The 19,397-nt window shown below is 34.3% G+C and overlaps 2 long non-coding RNA genes across 7 annotated transcripts; one reads left to right on the forward strand and one right to left on the reverse strand.

The window, feature by feature from the left end:
* Nucleotides 1-876: 876 nt before the first annotated feature.
* On the forward strand, nt 877-6,082 carry LOC110902373. 2 transcript variants are annotated; one of them, XR_004872173.1, is made up of 15 exons: nt 877-992; nt 1,189-1,256; nt 1,373-1,503; nt 1,580-1,663; nt 1,748-1,849; nt 1,923-1,977; nt 2,060-2,147; nt 2,369-2,483; nt 2,562-2,957; nt 3,339-3,460; nt 3,778-3,914; nt 3,997-4,039; nt 4,110-4,156; nt 5,735-5,848; nt 5,929-6,082. It is a non-coding gene; the product is annotated as an uncharacterized LOC110902373 (long non-coding RNA). The 2 variants fall into 2 exon arrangements; XR_004872172.1 differs by having other exon boundaries at nt 3,997-4,156.
* Nucleotides 6,083-7,688: 1,606 nt separating this feature from the next.
* Nucleotides 7,689-13,442, reverse strand: LOC110909851. Of its 5 annotated transcripts, XR_002575685.2 has the most exons (15): nt 13,285-13,442; nt 13,021-13,088; nt 12,775-12,905; nt 12,615-12,698; nt 12,429-12,530; nt 12,301-12,355; nt 12,133-12,220; nt 11,797-11,911; nt 11,319-11,718; nt 10,812-10,933; nt 10,357-10,494; nt 10,232-10,274; nt 10,115-10,161; nt 8,424-8,537; nt 8,093-8,331 (listed from the first exon to the last, which is right to left on the reverse strand). It is a non-coding gene; the product is annotated as an uncharacterized LOC110909851 (long non-coding RNA). The 5 variants fall into 5 exon arrangements; XR_004872175.1 differs by lacking the exon at nt 8,093-8,331 and adding an exon at nt 7,689-7,842 and having other exon boundaries at nt 10,115-10,274; XR_004872177.1 differs by having other exon boundaries at nt 10,115-10,274; nt 12,433-12,530.
* Nucleotides 13,443-19,397: the final 5,955 nt, after the last annotated feature.

Raw genomic sequence — 19,397 nt, forward strand, 5'->3', positions numbered from 1 at the left:
CCTTAAAATGCCTGATTCAACTAAAAACACTTACAAAAAATGTGTAATTTTAGATAAAAAAAATATAAAGAGAATTTAAAAAAAGTAACAAGATTCATATCTGATTCATCGTCATCTTCGTATCTTATTCATCATCATCATCATCATCTTCATATTCATATTCATATTCATGTGCGATTTTCTTCAAGCTGCTGAATCTGGATCTTGTGAAGAGAGAGAGAGAGAGAGAGAGACATCGTGGATCTGGATCTTCAACTCTGATTCTTTGTTGCAGAAATTGTTTTTCAAAACAAATGTGGAAGGTGTGTTGAAGAAGATAGATCTGGTTAATAGAGAAAGAAAGAATGGTGTATTGAAGAAGAAAGATATTCAAAGAGAGAGAGAAAGAGAGAGAGAAGTGTGTGGGATGAGGTAGAGATGTGTGATGGTGATGAAGGGATGTCAGCAAAAAAAGCTTCTCCTTGTCTAGTGTAAAATTCCAAAATTGCCTTTTATCTCATATTTGACATAAATGGCGTGGATATTTCTAGTCCACACAATTGGGTTTCTTGGGTTTAGTCAACTGGAGTGGGTTTTCTCCTTATAATTAGCCTATATATATATATATATATATATATATATATATATATATATATATATATATATATATATATATATATATATATATATATATATACTATCTATAATATACATATACAAAGGACTTCTTAACGTCATTGAAATTTCTTTAAAACACTCCTAAAACATGATGTACAAGTCTTTTAAGCACCAGAAAACTTCACTTTCCACTTATACCCTTTCCCCTAAACTAAACATGCGGACACACAAAAAACTATGGTTTCTCTCATCTCATTTGGTCCGCCGCTCATCCTCTCATCCTCTGCCCTCTCTCTCTCTCTCTATGGCGATTCCTGGCGACTTCATCAGGCCTCTCTCTCGGATCTCGCCAGATCTCTCACCAGATCTGTGAGGATTTCACCAGATCGATGAAGGTAACCTCTTGTTCTCTCTCTCTCTTTCTCAAATTCATCAACAACGCTGAACCGGGCTTTATATCAACCAGACTTTATCTTTTTGTTAATGTTACATATTGTAAGAGCTTATGAAGGTGTTGACTGAATTATGGATTGTTTTAGCCCTAAGTTTTCAAAGTTACGTTTCTGACACTATTTTTTGCGTTGTTTGAAGTTTTTCAGGTTTGAATAGATAGGGTTTTGATCGATTGGTAGATCCTTTGTGATAATCTATTTAACAAGGTTAGATTTCTAGCATTTTTTTTTTTCTGTTACGGTTGGTTTATTTTTAGTTTCAGTGTTATTTTTTGTGATTAGGTTATATTCATCTTTGGTTTTATATGTTTGGCTTTATGCAGCCCAATATTGGTCCGCAAATTAATGCATCAACAGTTGGGAAAGCTCTGGTTGTGGATATCTGTTGGAGCACTCCTTGGGTTTTTGATTATCTTCAACATATTCTTTATCGTAGCACTAACTTCCCTGAATCGTACGTATACGTTTGCATCACATTTTCTTCCTCAGTCTCTTGCTTTAGATTTGACTCTATGAATCTTTTGTTTCAGCCCCGGTGTGATGCTAAACCTGTGATCAGAGAGGAAAATGATATAAAGAATTCAAAAAATAACAGCTTACAGTAGGCTCAGCTGGTAATGGGTTGGGTCAGATTGTTTTTTGTAAGAAATTAGCAGTTTTATATATGAGTTACTCATTCAGTAACAATATACTTTAAGGGATGGCCAATCACATGAGCTTTGGTGGACCTCCCGTGAAAACTGAGACAGCTGAAGAAGCTGATGAACTTATGAGAGTAGATGAAAAGGCATCTGAAGTTGGTAATTTAACTGATACACTTCACATTACCTGTTTTTTATTACTTCGATGACAAGTTTGATTTTGTTATTTCAGAGGTAGAAGTTCTTTTAGCCCCTCCAAAGTTAGTTTACAGTAAATTAATCTTGCGGTGAGGAGTTTGATTCTAGCTCTAAAAGTTCGCTGACCTAATAGTAATGATTTTGTTTTTTTTTTTGTTTATCTAAATGCAGCTTCACTACAAAGCTATTGGTGGCTGTAGCAGACAAGTGGGATAGTCATGTTCTGGTCATGGACAAAGTTGCCCCACAAAACTGGAAGGTTTAAACAACATGTTTGGTTATTATGTTATCTTTATAGCAAACTCGGTTTTTAGCAAAATCAGGTGATCTGTGGTAAAGTGGTTTAGTCAAATAGAAGAAACAAGTGACATAGTCGGTTTTGAGCAAGACCAGTTAATCTGTCTTTTAACTATGATATTTATCAGTTTTTTATGTGGGTTTTTGTTATTTCAATCTAATTTAGAAGTTATTGATATACAGAATGGAGTCAGCTTACAGGACATGGGTCAGACAGAAGAAAGAAGGGGTTAAATCTGTTGATTTGGATGAACTTTGTAGGGAGCTTCAAACTGCTTTAGGCACAGCAAAGTGGCAGGTTGGTTTATCTTAAAGATCAGCTAATCCGAATTAATTTGTGATTAATATATGTTTAAACCATAATTGTTGAATTCAGTTGGATGAGTTTCAAAGTGCCGTAAGACTGAGCTACAAAATCAGCGTCAACGACGTTAGGACAACCCGACACAACAATTCGTTTCCGCAATATCATCCCAGATTTCCGCAGTCGAATCGACGTTAAAGGAATATTTTAGTGGGGTTTTGCAACTGATTATACGCAGAGAATATCTCTCAAGCTGTTAGGCATTGAGAACAGACGTGCAAATCCTATGCCCAATTCTCTACAGTCCAATTCGCAGTCCCCGCTCATCCCCACTTCCCCATACATCCTTTCTGGTCATCTGGCCCCCAGAACGATCAATAAAGAAGGCAGCAGCATCTTTTCTTCCCTTCTGCTGTCGATTCCGTCTTCTCCAACATCGTTCGTGCTCCAGAAGATCCGATACTCGGGGTAACTATTATTATATTTTCTACTTGATTTTTCATTGTTATGTTGTTTGTTCAGTTAGATATAGCTTTTGCGTTTTGGTTAAACAAACTCGTATGATATGATTCACATGTATGTTTTTATTTTTAATTCTTAAACAAAATGTGAAGATGTGTTCTCTGTTAAAGGTTTTGCCTGATTGATTTCTTTGCTTGATTTGCACATTTTATTATAACTATTTCAAGATTCATATTCATTTTAAATTGCTGAGATACTAGGTTTGACTTACAAATAGTCAACAATTTTGCTCTTAGTTTTTTGTATGTAAATTGTGCAGATGTGTTTTGATGTAAATTGCTCTTAGTTTTTTGTTCTAGGTTTAATTAATTTTTTAATGGAGTGCAGGGTGTTGCGACTGGTGGACTAAAAGATCGAAGCGCGTTCGCACATTAGAGTTGGACCGGATTCGTAAGTCCAAGAGTGTTATTGTCCGTGAGCCAGATGGGCATAACCGATTGCTTGTCAAGGTAAAATGGGTAGGACAAAGGTCATAATGGCATGTTTGGAACGGGTTGTGTTGAGTTGACCCGTTCATATAGTAATTTTTTTTGACATCTTCAAGAATTAACATATGTTAGTTGAATCAGATCATAGATCTGCTGGCATTTATTAGACTGTAGTTCGTATTGACATGTAGGAAAATGTCTGTTAAAAATTCCCAATTCATATGGATATTTATGCTTTATTAACATCAGAATCTTTTATCTGTAGTATTTCTCATATAATTATACAAAGAACCTAATTATCAAAGTTTTCTTGATTATTAATCTGTTTTTACATCCAGATCTACCACCTGATAAACAACAACTTGATTGGAACACAAGAATGAAAATTGATGCCGGTGCGGCAGAAGGCTTGGAATATTTGCACAATAAAGCAAGAGGGTTAATGAACTGGAGAGTATCTTGATCCTCTTTTCAGGTAACTCACACACCTTTTACCTACTTTGTCTCTTCCATATGAAAATGAATGGTTTAAGTTAAGTGGATATGTTTTACGGCAGTACACCAGCAATTGAACGGTTGTCAAGTGGTCTATTTCAAGAGGTAATTATCACGAATACCATTCCGGTGTCTGAAAAGAACTATTTACCACAACTGACTGTCTTATTGGTAGCAAACTTACTTGGCGAGAGCATCTGGCGTGTGCATGATGATTACCCTGTAAGTAATGTTTTACATTTATATGCTTTTTCTAGAGCTGTAAAGATGGGCACTTGATTTGAGTAGTTGATTTCTTTCTTCATTTAGGATATGGGTTTTGTAAACTTTATGTTTTATGTCTGTTCAAGATTCGGTTTTTTGGGTTTTAATTTATGATATTATTCAAAATCGTTGATTTCTTGATTTCGGTATTTCTTGTTATTGTTTGATTTGATATGAAAATGTGAAGATGTGTTCATGATCTGTTAAAAGTTTTGCCTGATTGATTTCTTTGCTTGATTCGCACATTTTATAATAACTATTTCAAGATTCATGTTCATGTTAAATTTTGCTGAGATACTAGGTTTGACTTACAAATAGTCAACATTTTTGCTCTTAGTTTTTTGTATGTAAATTGTGCAGATGTGTTTTGTGTGGTCACTGCTTTAATTTTTCAATTCGATTAAGAGAATGTGTGGTCATTGCTTTTATTTGTCAACACTGAAACTTGTTCCTGTGTTGACTGTTGTCACTTGGTTGCTAAAATAAAAGAAACATTTTTAGTGAAGCATCTGGAGGTTATGCGTGTCTGGGACCTGCACAATATGCAGTGGATTGAGTCTACCAAAAATCTCACTGGTTTAAATGTTTCGTAACCAAGTGCTTGGTTGCTGTGTAGTCTGTGTGACCTCTGGTTCCATTACTATCTGGTTTTCTGGTCTCCGAGGTTACTTGCTGGATCTGTGGGCTTTGGGTTTGGTATACGCTCTCTGGTCTCTGGGTTTGCCACTCTGTATTTAACTTCCAATTGAGAAGATTAGTCTCAGGCCCAATCCACGGGAATTGTTATGGTGACTGGGGCTCCTTTAAAGCGTCTGGGCTCAGGTTGGTTTGGGCTATCGAAAGTCTACTGCGTGGGTGGGATTGGTTATTGGATCATGTTGCTGAGGGTCCAGTTATGGGTTCTCTCTGGGCTTGGTAACGAATCTGATGTTAGGCAGCTGAACACACTTTGTATGTTAAATTGGGCTGCCTTAGTGAACTTAATAGTTGGGTTTTGTATTTGCTATCCTGGCTGGGTCCTATGGGGGTGTCAAAGGCTCAGTCTGGGTTAAAAGTTTTGATATTGGCTGAGTTTTGGGCTAACGTGGCGGCCCAGGTTCTCATTTAGCTGATACTTTCTTTTAATCATGAATCTATCTAATTACTCTTTTAAAACTTCGTCTACAGTCGTCAATCCTTCTTCTAAGCCCCACCTTCATATCCATATGTTTATTTTCGTGCATCATACTAACATCATATACATAAGATTATTACATGCACCATATATACTATCATTGAAATTAAACAACACACATTGATTAGATCCATCACACACATATAGAAGGATTAGTGCTTATTGTTTCAAACATTAGAACTGTGTATATGATAGGCAATAGCTTTCAGCAGTGAAATCTGGCTGTTGAGTGCTAGATATAGGCTTGTAGTTCAATGATCTTCAAGAAAGGCTAGGTATATGGATACCAGATGTTTTTGTATAAAGAATTGTTGACTGATTATGAATAGGATTTTAAAATTCATTACATGTTGACTTTGCAGGTTGAAGCTCCAAAGAAGAATGTCTATTTTTCAAAACAAACCGTTATGACTTGAACCCATCTTGACCCGGACCCATTCTAACAAGTTACCTGACCGACCTGCTTGTTTTTCCAGGTATAGTTATGACTTTCACATTTATATCGTTACTTGAACATATCTTATGGTTAAAACAACTTTTTTTTTGTATTTGCAAGATGTAAACGGGTCAAACTTAGATCCATTTACCTTTGGCTTTACGTTTCTTGGGGAATTCGGATGTAGTGGAGTCTTGCATTAGATGTACACACACATCAGCAGTGCCTGTCTCTCAATATCATGGAAGTAAAATGATTTTTTTTTGTTTTTTAAGGTTATGTAAAATTTGAGGCTTGTAAGCTGATTTTTTTTTCTGCAAATAAGTGGTAGAATGTTGTGCTTGGAATCCTATCTTTAGATTAAAAAAGAAAAAAAGAAAAAAAAAGTCTCTAATTGCTAGCAACAGACTCACAAACACAACAAATATAATTTGCTTAAATGAAATGATTTTCACAAACACAAAACAAATATAATTTACTTAAATGAAATGATTTTCGTTATTTATTTATTTATTTATTTTTTCTTATTAATTTATTTAAGGTTATATAAAAAGATTTTAGATTTTTTGTTTCCTCACTTTTTAATTTATTTGTTTATCCCTTACGCAGGTTCATGGTGTTGGCTTTAAGATATTCATAACGTGATGTTCCTTAACACTTATTTTTTACAACGTAATATTTTCTTACATTTAGAATATATCGTTGTGACGCGTATTTTTATCTACTTTTCCATATTCAAAACCAGCTTTTATTGAAATGTACTTGTACGATATCCCCGCCGCAGAAGTACTATACCATATATATCATACGAGGTTTGATAAATTAACATAAAATGAGTTTGGCGTTGTAAATTGTCGCATTGAGCGGGGATGGTAACCAGCTACATGGGTTTGGGTTGAGACACGTAGGGTTAAGCCCAACCTATTAACACCGTTTTGTCTTTTTTTATTATGAAGATAGTTATTATATTATGGTTGAAACACGAGTGTCAACATATGACGAATAAGAAAACTAACTTAAGTACTATACAATATATCACGACACGATTGATAAACGAGTATCCTATTGTAAATCGTCACTCCCGCCGCATCGCGCGGGTAAATGGCTAGTATATATATATATATATATATGAGCCGCTAGAATGAAAACCACCTCGAGTTGTAAGAACCGCGAGAACTACACCCCACGGAGCGCCGTTCGCCATGATTTTTTTTTACAAGTAGATGTGTATATTATAAACACAGCCGTAAAAAATCATGGCGAACGGCGCTCCGTGTGGTGTAGTTTTTTACACCACAAGTTTGGTGAAAAAAAAAAGAAAAAAGAAAAAAAATTAAAAACACCAAACTTGTGGTGTAAAAAAACTACACCCCACGGAGCGCCGTTCGCCATGATTTTTAACGGCTGTATTTATAATACACACATCTACTTGTAAAAAAAAAATCATGGCGAACGGCGCTCCGTGGGGTGTAGTTCTCGCGGTTCTTACAACTCGTGGTGGTTTCATTCTAGCAGCCCCCTATATATATATATACTAGCAATTTACCCGCGCGATGCGGCGGGAGTGACGATTTACAATAGGATACTCGTTTATCAGTCGTGTCGTGATATATTGTATAGTACTTAAGTTAGTTTTCTTATTCGTCATATGTTGACACTCGTGTTTCAACCATAATATAATAACTATCTTCATAATAAAAAAAGACAAAACGGTGTTAATAGGTTGGGCTTAACCCTACGTGTCTCAACCCAAACCTATGTAGTTGGTTACCATCCCCGCTCAATGCGACAATTTACAACGCCAAACTCATTTTATGTTAATTTATCAAACCTCGTATGATATATATGGTATAGTACTTCTGCGGCGGGGATATCGTACAAGTACATTTCAATAAAAGCTGGTTTTGAATATGGAAAAGTAGATAAAAATACGCGTCACAACGATATATTCTAAATGTAAGAAAATATTACGTTGTAAAAAATAAGTGTTAAGGAACATCACGTTATGAATATCTTAAAGCCAACACCATGAACCTGCGTAAGGGATAAACAAATAAATTAAAAAGTGAGGAAACAAAAAATCTAAAATCTTTTTATATAACCTTAAATAAATTAATAAGAAAAAATAAATAAATAAATAAATAACGAAAATCATTTCATTTAAGTAAATTATATTTGTTTTGTGTTTGTGAAAATCATTTCATTTAAGCAAATTATATTTGTTGTGTTTGTGAGTCTGTTGCTAGCAATTAGAGACTTTTTTTTTCTTTTTTTCTTTTTAATCTAAAGATAGGATTCCAAGCACAACATTCTACCACTTATTTGCAGAAAAAAAAATCAGCTTACAAGCCTCAAATTTTACATAACCTTAAAAAACAAAAAAAAAATCATTTTACTTCCATGATATTGAGAGACAGGCACTGCTGATGTGTGTGTACATCTAATGCAAGACTCCACTACATCCGAATTCCCCAAGAAACGTAAAGCCAAAGGTAAATGGATCTAAGTTTGACCCGTTTACATCTTGCAAATACAAAAAAAAAAAGTTGTTTTAACCATAAGATATGTTCAAGTAACGATATAAATGTGAAAGTCATAACTATACCTAACTATACCTGGAAAAACAAGCAGGTCGGTCAGGTAACTTGTTAGAATGGGTCCGGGTCAAGATGGGTTCAAGTCATAACGGTTTGTTTTGAAAAATAGACATTCTTCTTTGGAGCTTCAACCTGCAAAGTCAACATGTAATGAATTTTAAAATCCTATTCATAATCAGTCAACAATTCTTTATACAAAAACATCTGGTATCCATATACCTAGCCTTTCTTGAAGATCATTGAACTACAAGCCTATATCTAGCACTCAGCAGCCAGATTTCACTGCTGAAAGCTATTGCCTATCATATACACAGTTCTAATGTTTGAAACAATAAGCACTAATCCTTCTATATGTGTGTGATGGATCTAATCAATGTGTGTTGTTTAATTTCAATGATAGTATATATGGTGCATGTAATAATCTTATGTATATGATGTTAGTATGATGCACGAAAATAAACATATGGATATGAAGGTGGGGCTTAGAAGAAGGATTGACGACTGTAGACGTAGTTTTAAAAGAGTAATTAGATAGATTCATGATTAAAAGAAAGTATCAGCTAAATGAGAACCTGGGCCGCCACGTTAGCCCAAAACTCAGCCAATATCAAAACTTTTAACCCAGACTGAGCCTTTGACACCCCCATAGGACTCAGCCAGGATAGCAAATACAAAACCCAACTATTAAGTTCACTAAGGCAGCCAAATTTAACATACAAAGTGTGTTCAGCTGCCTAACATCAGATTCGTTACCAAGCCCAAAGAGAACCCATAACTGGACCCTCAGCAACATGATCCAATAACCAATCCCACCCACGCAGTAGACTTTCGATAGCCCAAACCAACCTGAGCCCAGACGCTTTAAGCAGCCCCAGTCACCATAACAATTCCCGTGGATTGGGCCTGAGAATAATCTTCTCAATTGGAAGTTAAATACAGAGTGGCAAACCCAGAGACCAGAGAGCGTATAACAAACCCAAAGCCCACAGATCCAGCAAGTAACCTCGGAGACCAGAAAACCAGATAGTAACGGAACCAGAGGACACACAGACTACACAGCAACCAAGCACTTGGTTACGAAACATTTAAACCAGTGAGATTTTTGGTAGACTCAATCTACTGCATATTGTGCAGGTCCCAGACACGCATAACCTCCAGATGCTTCACTAAAAATGTTTCTTTTATTTTAGCAACCAAGTGACAACAGTCAACACAGGAACAAGTTTCAGTGTTGACAAATAAAAGCAATGACCACACATTCTCTTAATCGAATTGAAAAATTAAAGCAGTGACCACACAAAACACATCTGCACAATTTACATACAAAAAACTAAGAGCAAAAATGTTGACTATTTGTAAGTCAAACCTAGTATCTCAGCAAAATTTAACATGAACATGAATCTTGAAATAGTTATTATAAAATGTGCGAATCAAGCAAAGAAATCAATCAGGCAAAACTTTTAACAGATCATTAACACATCTTCACATTTTCATATCAAATCAAACAATAACAAGAAATACCGAAATCAAGAAATCAACGATTTTGAATAATATCATAAATTAAAACCCAAAAAACCGAATCTTGAACAGACATAAAACATAAAGTTTACAAAACCCATATCCTAAATGAAGAAAGAAATCAACTACTCAAATCAAGTGCCCATCTTTACAGCTCTAGAAAAAGCATATAAATGTAAAACATTACTTACAGGGTAATCATCATGCACACGCCAGATGCTCTCGCCAAGTAAGTTTGCTACCAATAAGACAGTCAGTTGTGGTAAATAGTTCTTTTCAGACACCGGAATGGTATTCGTGATAATTACCTCTTGAAATAGACCACTTAACAACCGTTCAATTGCTGGTGTACTGCCGTAAAACATATCCACTTAAGTTAAACCATTCATTTTCATATGGAAGAGACAAAGTAGGTAAAAGGTGTGTGAGTTACCTGAAAAGAGGATCAAGATACTCTCCAGTTCAGTTAACCCTCTTGCTTTATTGTGCAAATATTCCAAGCCTTCTGCCGCACCGGCAGCAATTTTCATTCTTGTGTTCCAATCAAGTTGTTGTTTATCAGGTGGTAGATCTGGATGTAAAAACAGATTAATAATCAAGAAAACTTTGATAATTAGGTTCTTTGTATAATTATATGAGAAATACTACAGATAAAAGATTCTGATGTTAATAAAGCATAAATATCCATATGAATTGGGAATTTTTAACATACATTTTCCTACATGTCAATACGAACTACAGTCTAATAAATGCCAGCAGATCTATGATCTGATTCAACTAACATATGTTAATTCTTGAAGATGTCAAAAAAAATTACTATATGAACGGGTCAACTCAACACAACCCGTTCCAAACATGCCATTATGACCTTTGTCCTACCCATTTTACCTTGACAAGCAATCGGTTATGCCCGTCTGGCTCACATACAATAACACTCTTGGACTTACGAATCCGGTCCAACTCTAATGTGCGAACGCGCTTCGATCTTTTAGTCCACCAGTCGCAACACCCTGCACTCCATTAAAAAATTAATTAAATCTAGAGCAAAAAACTAAGAGCAATTTACATCAAAACACATCTGCACAATTTACATACAAAAAACTAAGAGGAAAATTGTTGACTATTTGTAAGTCAAACCTAGTATCTCAGCAACTTAAAATGAATATGAATCTTGAAATAGTTATAATAAAATGTGCAAATCAAGCAAAGAAATCAATCAGGCAAAACCTTTAACAGATCATGAACACATCTTCACATTTTGTTTAAGAATTAAAAATAAAAACATACATGTGAATCATATCATACGAGTTTGTTTAACCAAAACGCAAAAGCTATATCTAACTGAACAAACAACATAACAATGAAAAATCAAGTAGAAAATATAATAATAGTTACCCCGAGTATCGGATCTTCTGGAGCACGAACGATGTTGGAGAAGACGGAATCGGCAGCAGAAGTAAGGGAAGAAAAGATGCTGCTGCCTTCTTTATTGATCGTTCTGGGGGCCAGATGACCAGAAAGGATGTATGGGGAAGTGGGGATGAGCGGGGACTACGAATTGGACTGTAGAGAATTGGGCATAGGATTTGCACGTCTGTTCTCAATGCCCAACAGCTTGAGAGATATTCTCTGCGTATACTCAGTTGCAAAACCCCACTAAAATATTCCTTTAACGTCAATTCGACTGCGGAAATCTGGGATGATATTGCGGAAACGAATTGTTGTGTCGGGTTGTTCTAACGTCGTTGACGCTGTTTTTGTAGCTCAGTCTAACGGCACTTTGAAACTCATCCAACTGAATTCAACAATTATGGTTTAAACATATATTAATCACAAATTAATTCGGATTAGCTGATCTTTAAGATAAACCAACCTGCCACTTTGCTGTGCCTAAAGCAGTTTGAAGCTCCCTACAAAGTTCATCCAAATCAACAGATTTAACCCCTTCTTTCTTCTGTCTGACCCATGTCCTGTAAGCTGACTCCATTCTGTATATCAATAACTTCTAAATTAGATTGAAATAACAAAAACCCACATAAAAAACTGATAAATATCATAGTTAAAAGACAGATTAACTGGTCTTGCTCAAAACCGACTATGTCACTTGTTTCTTCTATTTGACTAAACCACTTTACCACAGATCAGCTGATTTTGCTAAAAACCGAGTTTGCTATAAAGATAACATAATAACCAAACATGTTGTTTAAACCTTCCAGTTTTGTGGGGCAACTTTGTCCATGACCAGAACATGACTATCCCACTTGTCTGCTACAGCCACCAATAGCTTTGTAGTGAAGCTGCATTTAGATAAACAAAAAAAAACAAAATCATTACTATTAGGTCAGCGAACTTTTAGAGCTAGAATCAAACTCCTCACCGCAAGATTAATTTACTGTAAACTAACTTTGGAGGGGCTAAAAGAACTTCTACCTCTGAAATAACAAAATCAAACTTGTCATCGAAGTAATAAAAAACAGGTAATGTGAAGTGTATCAGTTAAATTACCAACTTCAGATGCCTTTTCATCTACTCTCATAAGTTCATCAGCTTCTTCAGCTGTCTCAGTTTTCACGGGAGGTCCACCAAAGCTCATGTGATTGGCCATCCCTTAAAGTATATTGTTACTGAATGAGTAACTCATATATAAAACTACTAATTTCTTACAAAAAACAATCTGACCCAACCCATTACCAGCTGAGCCTACTGTAAGCTGTTATTTTTTGAATTCTTTATATCATTTTCCTCTCTGATCACAGGTTTAGCATCACACCGGGGCTGAAAGAAAAGATTCATAGAGTCAAATCTAAAGCAAGAGACTGAGGAAGAAAATGTGATGCAAACGTATACGTACGATTCAGGGAAGTTAGTGCTACGATAAAGAATATGTTGAAGATAATCAAAAACCCAAGGAGTGCTCCAACAGATATCCACAACCAGAGCTTTCCCAACTGTTGATGCATTAATTTGCGGACCAATATTGGGCTGCATAAAGCCAAACATATAAAACCAAAGATGAATATAACCTAATCACAAAAAATAACACTGAAACTAAAAATAAACCAACCGTAATAGAAAAAAAAAATGCTAGAAATCTAACCTTGTTAAATAGATTATCACAAAGGATCTACCAATCGATAAAAACCCTATCTATTCAAACCTGAAAAACTTCAAACAACGCAAAAAATAGTGTCAGAAACGTAACTTTGAAAACTTAGGGCTAAAACAATCCATAATTCAGTCAACACCTTCATAAGCTCTTACGATATGTAACATTAACAAAAAGATAAAGTCTGGTTGATATAAAGCTCGGTTCAGCGTTGTTGATGAATTTGAGAAAGAGAGAGAGAGAACAGGAGGTTACCTTCATCGATCTGGTGAAATCCTCACAGATCTGGTGAGAGATCTGGCGAGATCCGAGAGAAAGGCCTGATGAAGTCGCCAGGAATCGCCATAGAGAGAGAAAGAGGGCAGAGGATGAGAGGATGAGCGGCGGACCAAATGAGATGAGAGAAACCCTAGTTTTTTGTGTGTCCGCATGTTTAGTTTAGGGGAAAGGTATAAGTGGAAAATGAAGTTTTCTGGTGCTTAAAAGACTTGTACATTATGTTTTAGGAGTGTTTTAAAGAAATTTCAATGACGTTAAGGGTCTCTTTGGTATGAGGTAATGGAATAGATGAGAGAATGGAATGGACGAGGTAATGGAATGGACAACGGAATGAAATGGATCATTCCATTCCATTGTGATGTTTGGTTACTCATATGTGAATAGAATGAATCATTACTTTGTACAATTTGATAAACAAAAAAAGACGAAGTAACGAAACACAACTGTATTAAAAACGACAAAAATATAGTTGCCTCACTAATAATAATAATAATAATAATAATAATAATAATAATAATAATAATAATAATAATAATAATAATAATAATAATAATAATAATAATAATAATAATAATATATTAATAATAAAAATTTAATAAACGATTTTTCATATATATTAATATTAGTATAAATATTAATAAATATAAATACAAATAAAAGTATAAGTATAAATATAATAATAATAATAATAATAATAATAATAATAATAATAATAATAATAATAATAATAATAATAATAATAATAATAATAATAATAACATATTTCTTTCCATTCCTTCAAGGAATGGAAAAAAAAAACACCTACATACCAAGGAATGAAAATTATTATATTTGGAAGGAGTTACATTCCTTTGGAATGCTCCATTTCATTACTACGTTATAACCAAACATGTTTCTTTTCATTCCATCAGAATGATCCATTCCATTCCACCTTCCATTCCTTCATACCAAACGCTACCTAAGAAGTCCTTTGGATATGTATATTATAGATAGTATAGATATATATATATATATATATATATATATGGGAGTTTTAAATTCGAACGCTAAATATTGTGAGAACCGTGAGAACAAATGAAAAAACCATGAGAACTTGGTTAAAAACAATTCAAATTCATTTTTTTTTTCTACACTTATCATTATTATTCGAATACAATGTTAGAAATTTAACGCATTTAAATTTATGTGAATTCGTAAATAAAGAAAATTTACACATGTGTAAGTTTGCCATTTACATATGTGTAAATCTTTTATATTTACACATGTGTAAAAAATCTAAAAAGAGGGATTTTGAAAGGAGAAATGAATTATTTGATGTTACAAATTCTTGTTTTAATGTTGTATCTTAATTACAATGAGGTTTGTATTAAAAAAATTGGTTTTGATTCGTTTTTTATTCGTTCTCACAGTTCTCACAATATTTAGCGTTCTCACGAAAACCCTCCACTATTTATATATATATATATATATATATATATATATATATATATATATATATATATATATATATATATATATATATATATATATATATATATATATATATATATATATATATATATATATATATATATATATATATATATATATATATATATATATATATATAAAGTCAGGATTTAGAGAGAACGGTGAAAACTGTGAGAACGGTGAGAACGATTTTGGTGGTGACATGTGGCATTGATGTTAAATTACACTAAGGGGTAATACTGTCAAAAAAAAAACCCACTCACATAAACTGGGTGTTCAAATAAAATGCCATAAAAACAACCAATTAAGAAAAACGCCAAACACTCAAAAGCTATTTTTAAGCCATTTTTTTGAGCCAGCTCCTAGTTAAAACGCCATAAAAAAATGCTATATTTTCAGGGTCCAAAGTGTAACTTATAGTGTGAACAAGTGTAAACAAGTGTGAACACAAGTATTTAATTAGTTTCATACACGCAGCTTTTTTTTGAGCCAGCTCCTAGTTAAAACGCCATAACAAAAAAAAACTATATTTTCAGTGTCCAAAGTGTAACTTATAGTGTGAACAAGTGTAAACAAGTGTGAACACAAGTATTAAATTAGTTATCATCATACACGCAGCTTTGGGGGAATGTGATTGGAAATAAAATAAATTCATACTCCAATGAAGACACTGAGCTCCCAGTTAAAACGCCATAACAAAAAAAGCTATTTTTTTGAGCAATAATTACAACAGCTCAAAAAACCCATTTTTTGAGCCATCCGCCAAAATTAATATTTTTTGAGCTCAGAAAAATCATAATTTGTACTGTAAAAACACCGTAAAACACGCAGTTCAGAAAAACGCCATAAAAAACTCAGTTGAAAACGCCATAAAACACTCAGTTCAGAAAAACGCCATGAAAATACCTAGTTAAAACGCCATAAAACACCTAGTTCAGAAAAACGCCATGAAAATACCTAGTCTAAAACGCCATAAAACACTCAGTTCAGAAAAACGCTATAAAACCCAGTTAATTTTTTTTTCGAAAAGTATATCAATAGTATACTCATTGAAAGATAAAAAAAACGCTGAGTTTTATGGTGTAATTTTTTTCGAAAAATAATCACGTATAAAAAAGTTATTGTCGTTTAAATATGATGGGGGAAAATGGCATGTGATTAGCATGTGCATCTTTGTTTAGATCTTTCTATTTTACCCCTCCTGGTAGTCTAAGACCCCTATTATTTACAAAAATGTCACCGCATCAATCTCAGCCACAAACCACTATGATCTTGTGGCTGAGAATAATTCTCACCGTTCTCACACTTTGAGGCGTTCTCTCCTGATCCTGTTCCTATATATATATATATATATATATATATATATATATATATATATATATATATATATATATATATATATATATATATATATATATATATATAGGGTAAGGTTAGATAGAAAACCCTAAAAATTTGAGAAAACCCTAGAAAACCTAACATCCCGACTTTTTTTTTTTTTAAAATAACACATGTAACATACATGTTTTTAAGAGTTTTGAGCCAAAAAAATCAAAAAAGCGCCGAGTGTTTTTTTTTTTTTTTTTAAAATAAACAAGTTTCAGCAACTTTTTGTCTAACACATGTTAGTGAAAAAGTTGCTGAAAATTGTTTATTTTTTTTAAAAAAACCACTATGCGCTTTTTTGATTTTTTTGGCTCAAAACTCTTAAAAACATATATATTACATGTGTTATTTTTTTCAAAGTCGGAAGGTTGTGTTTTCTAGAGTTTTCTCAAAATGGAGGGTTTTCTACCTAGCATTATCCTATATATATACATATATATACATATATACATATATGTATATATATGTATATATGCATATAGGGGATCGCTAAAATGAAAACCACCTCTAGTTGTAAGAACCATAGGAACCACTTTCTAGCCTTTAGATCAACAAGATTAATGGATGAGATTAAAAGTAAGAAAAATTAATATTAAATACAATTTGTCTTATTATGTCTTTAATTTTTTAATTCAAAAGGGTAGTTTAGTAAAATAACACTTTTTTGTCTTTTTCTCTTTATAATTTTTTAATTACTTTTTTGTTTTATTATATTACTTTTTAGTTTTATTATATTACTTTTTATTTTTTTAAAAGATTTTTTATTAAAAACAATTTTAAATTCAGATTTTGTGACAAAAACAATTAATTTTGCGCACCGGTTTTTTACACGACGTTTTTACATCCGGCTTTTTTACGCGTCGTTTTTTTGACGCGCCGTTTTTAACGCCATTTTTTACGCGCCGTTTTTTTAACGCACCGTTTTCTACGCGCCGTTTTTTTAACGCGCCGTTTTTAACGCCGTTTTTTTAACGCGTCGTTTTTTACGCGCCGTTTTTTAACGCCGTTTTTTCTACGCGCCGTTTTTACGAGCCAATTTTTTAACGCCGTTTTTTACGCACCAATTTTTTAACGCCGTTTTTTAACTCCGATTTTTACGCGCCAATTTTTTAACGCCGTTTTTTACGCGCCGTTTATTAACGCCATATTTTAACGCCGTTTTTTCAACGCGTCGTTTTTTACGCGCCGTTTTTTTAACGCGCCGTTTTTTTAACGCGCCGTTTTTTTAACGCCGTTTATTTAACGCACCGTTTTTTACGCGCCGTTTTTAACGCCGTTTTTTTAACGCGCCGTTTTTTACGCGCCAATTTTTTAACGCCGTTTTTTTACGCGCCGTTTTTAACGCCGTTTTTTCTACGCACCGTTTTTACGAGCCAATTTTTTAACGCCGTTCTTTACGCACCAATTTTTTAACGCCGTTTTTAACTCCGATTTTTACGCGCCAATTTTTTAACGCCTTTTTTTACGCGCCGTTTATTAACGCCATATTTTAACGCCGGTTTTTTACATTAACGTTTTTTACGTTTTACGCGCCGGTTTTTTACGTTTTACTAAAAAAAATTACGATTTACGTTTTACCTAAAACTTTTTACGTTTTACGTTAAACTTTTTACATTTTACGATTTACGTTAAACTTTTTACGTATTACGTAAAAGTTTTTACATTTTACGTTTTTTGGTTTTACGTTTTACGCTTTTACGTTAAAAAAGTTTACGTTTTTACGTTTTACGTTAAACTTTTTATGTTTTACGTTAATAAGTTTACGTTCTAAGTTAACAAGTTTACGGTTTAACATTTTTTTACGTTAAGAAAGTTTACGTTTTTGCGTAAAACTTTTTTACGTTAAGAAAGTTTACGTTTTTAAGTTTATACGTTTTATGTAAAAATTTTTACGTTAAGAAAGTTTACATTTTTTACGTTAAGAAAGTTTACGTTTTTACGTTAAAAAAGTTTATGTTTTTACGTTTTACGCAAAACTTTTTACGTTTTACGTAAAACTTTTTACGATTTACGTTAAAACGAACGCACCCATAAATCGCACTCGATAGGTGTCTCAGATAGATTATTATCATCATATCGACTGGATGGAAAAAATTAAAAAACCAACAACATCAAAACAATGTGTATCTCGGAAAAAAAAACACGGTTTGGCTCAGATTGTCCGATAATCAGAGGCTGCAAAGTGGGGTTGCACGTTCAAAAACCTACCCTCCACCATCCTTGCCTCGCCATCGTCATCAAAATATGCATTTTTTTTTGCATCATCACTGCCAAGAACGATCGTCAATATCAATTGTCGGCAAAAAAAGTTTCAGTTGGCACAACTGGCACCACCGGGCACCGCCGTACACAAATCAAAAGAACAAATCCAACAAACATAAGCAAAACAAACAAGCTGTACAGGTAATAAATCCAACAGAAACAAAATCGAACCTTTGGACCCCCACCAGCCACCTGCACCAGCACCGACTACCGAAGACAGGTAATCAAGCTAACAAAACCAAAGACTCACCAGCGCCGATGCCGGCGGTGGTTGTTCCGGCAAAAACCCCCAAACCACCTGGGTGTTTGCCGCACTCTGGCAGCCATCAAATGGCACAAAATCGGTGGCTGAGGTGGATCAACACCCACTATTTATCGAAGAGACAGAGACACAAATCGGCGGCAGCCATCAACATGTACTCGATGGAAAACTTGTCCAATTCAACCAAAATTTTGAACCAAAAAACTTACTTTTTCCACCAAATTAGAACCCACCAATGACCGTGAATGACCACCACCGCCATTACTGCCGACACACCCAAACACCACTAGCACCATCAACACCAAACCCAAAACTCAAACCTGAACCATAAACGGTTTGAACCAAACAGAACCGGAGAGACAAAGAAACGGCAGCAATAAACGAACCAGATCGGGATGGGCCGAAACCCTAGGATCCAAATTGGGGGAAAGGATTGAGCAGATCTTGAGGTATTGCTACGGTGTGTAAAAACCCTAACCCACTGTTAAAAACCATCGCCGCCGTCCAACCACCGCCGACCAACCACCACCCCGACCAACCACCACCCCGTCGAACCGTCACCACCACCATAACATCATAACACAGATACCAAAACACGCCCCAACTGATTTCCCCCTGCTCTCTCTTCTTCATTCTATCTTAGAAAAACCCACAAACACAAAAAAATGGAGAAAAATGAGAGAGAGTGTCGCATAAGAGAGAAAGAGAG

The sequence above is a fragment of the Helianthus annuus genome, chromosome 2 (assembly GCF_002127325.2).
Source record: "Helianthus annuus cultivar XRQ/B chromosome 2, HanXRQr2.0-SUNRISE, whole genome shotgun sequence".
In the NCBI taxonomy this organism is placed as follows: domain Eukaryota; kingdom Viridiplantae; phylum Streptophyta; class Magnoliopsida; order Asterales; family Asteraceae; genus Helianthus; species Helianthus annuus.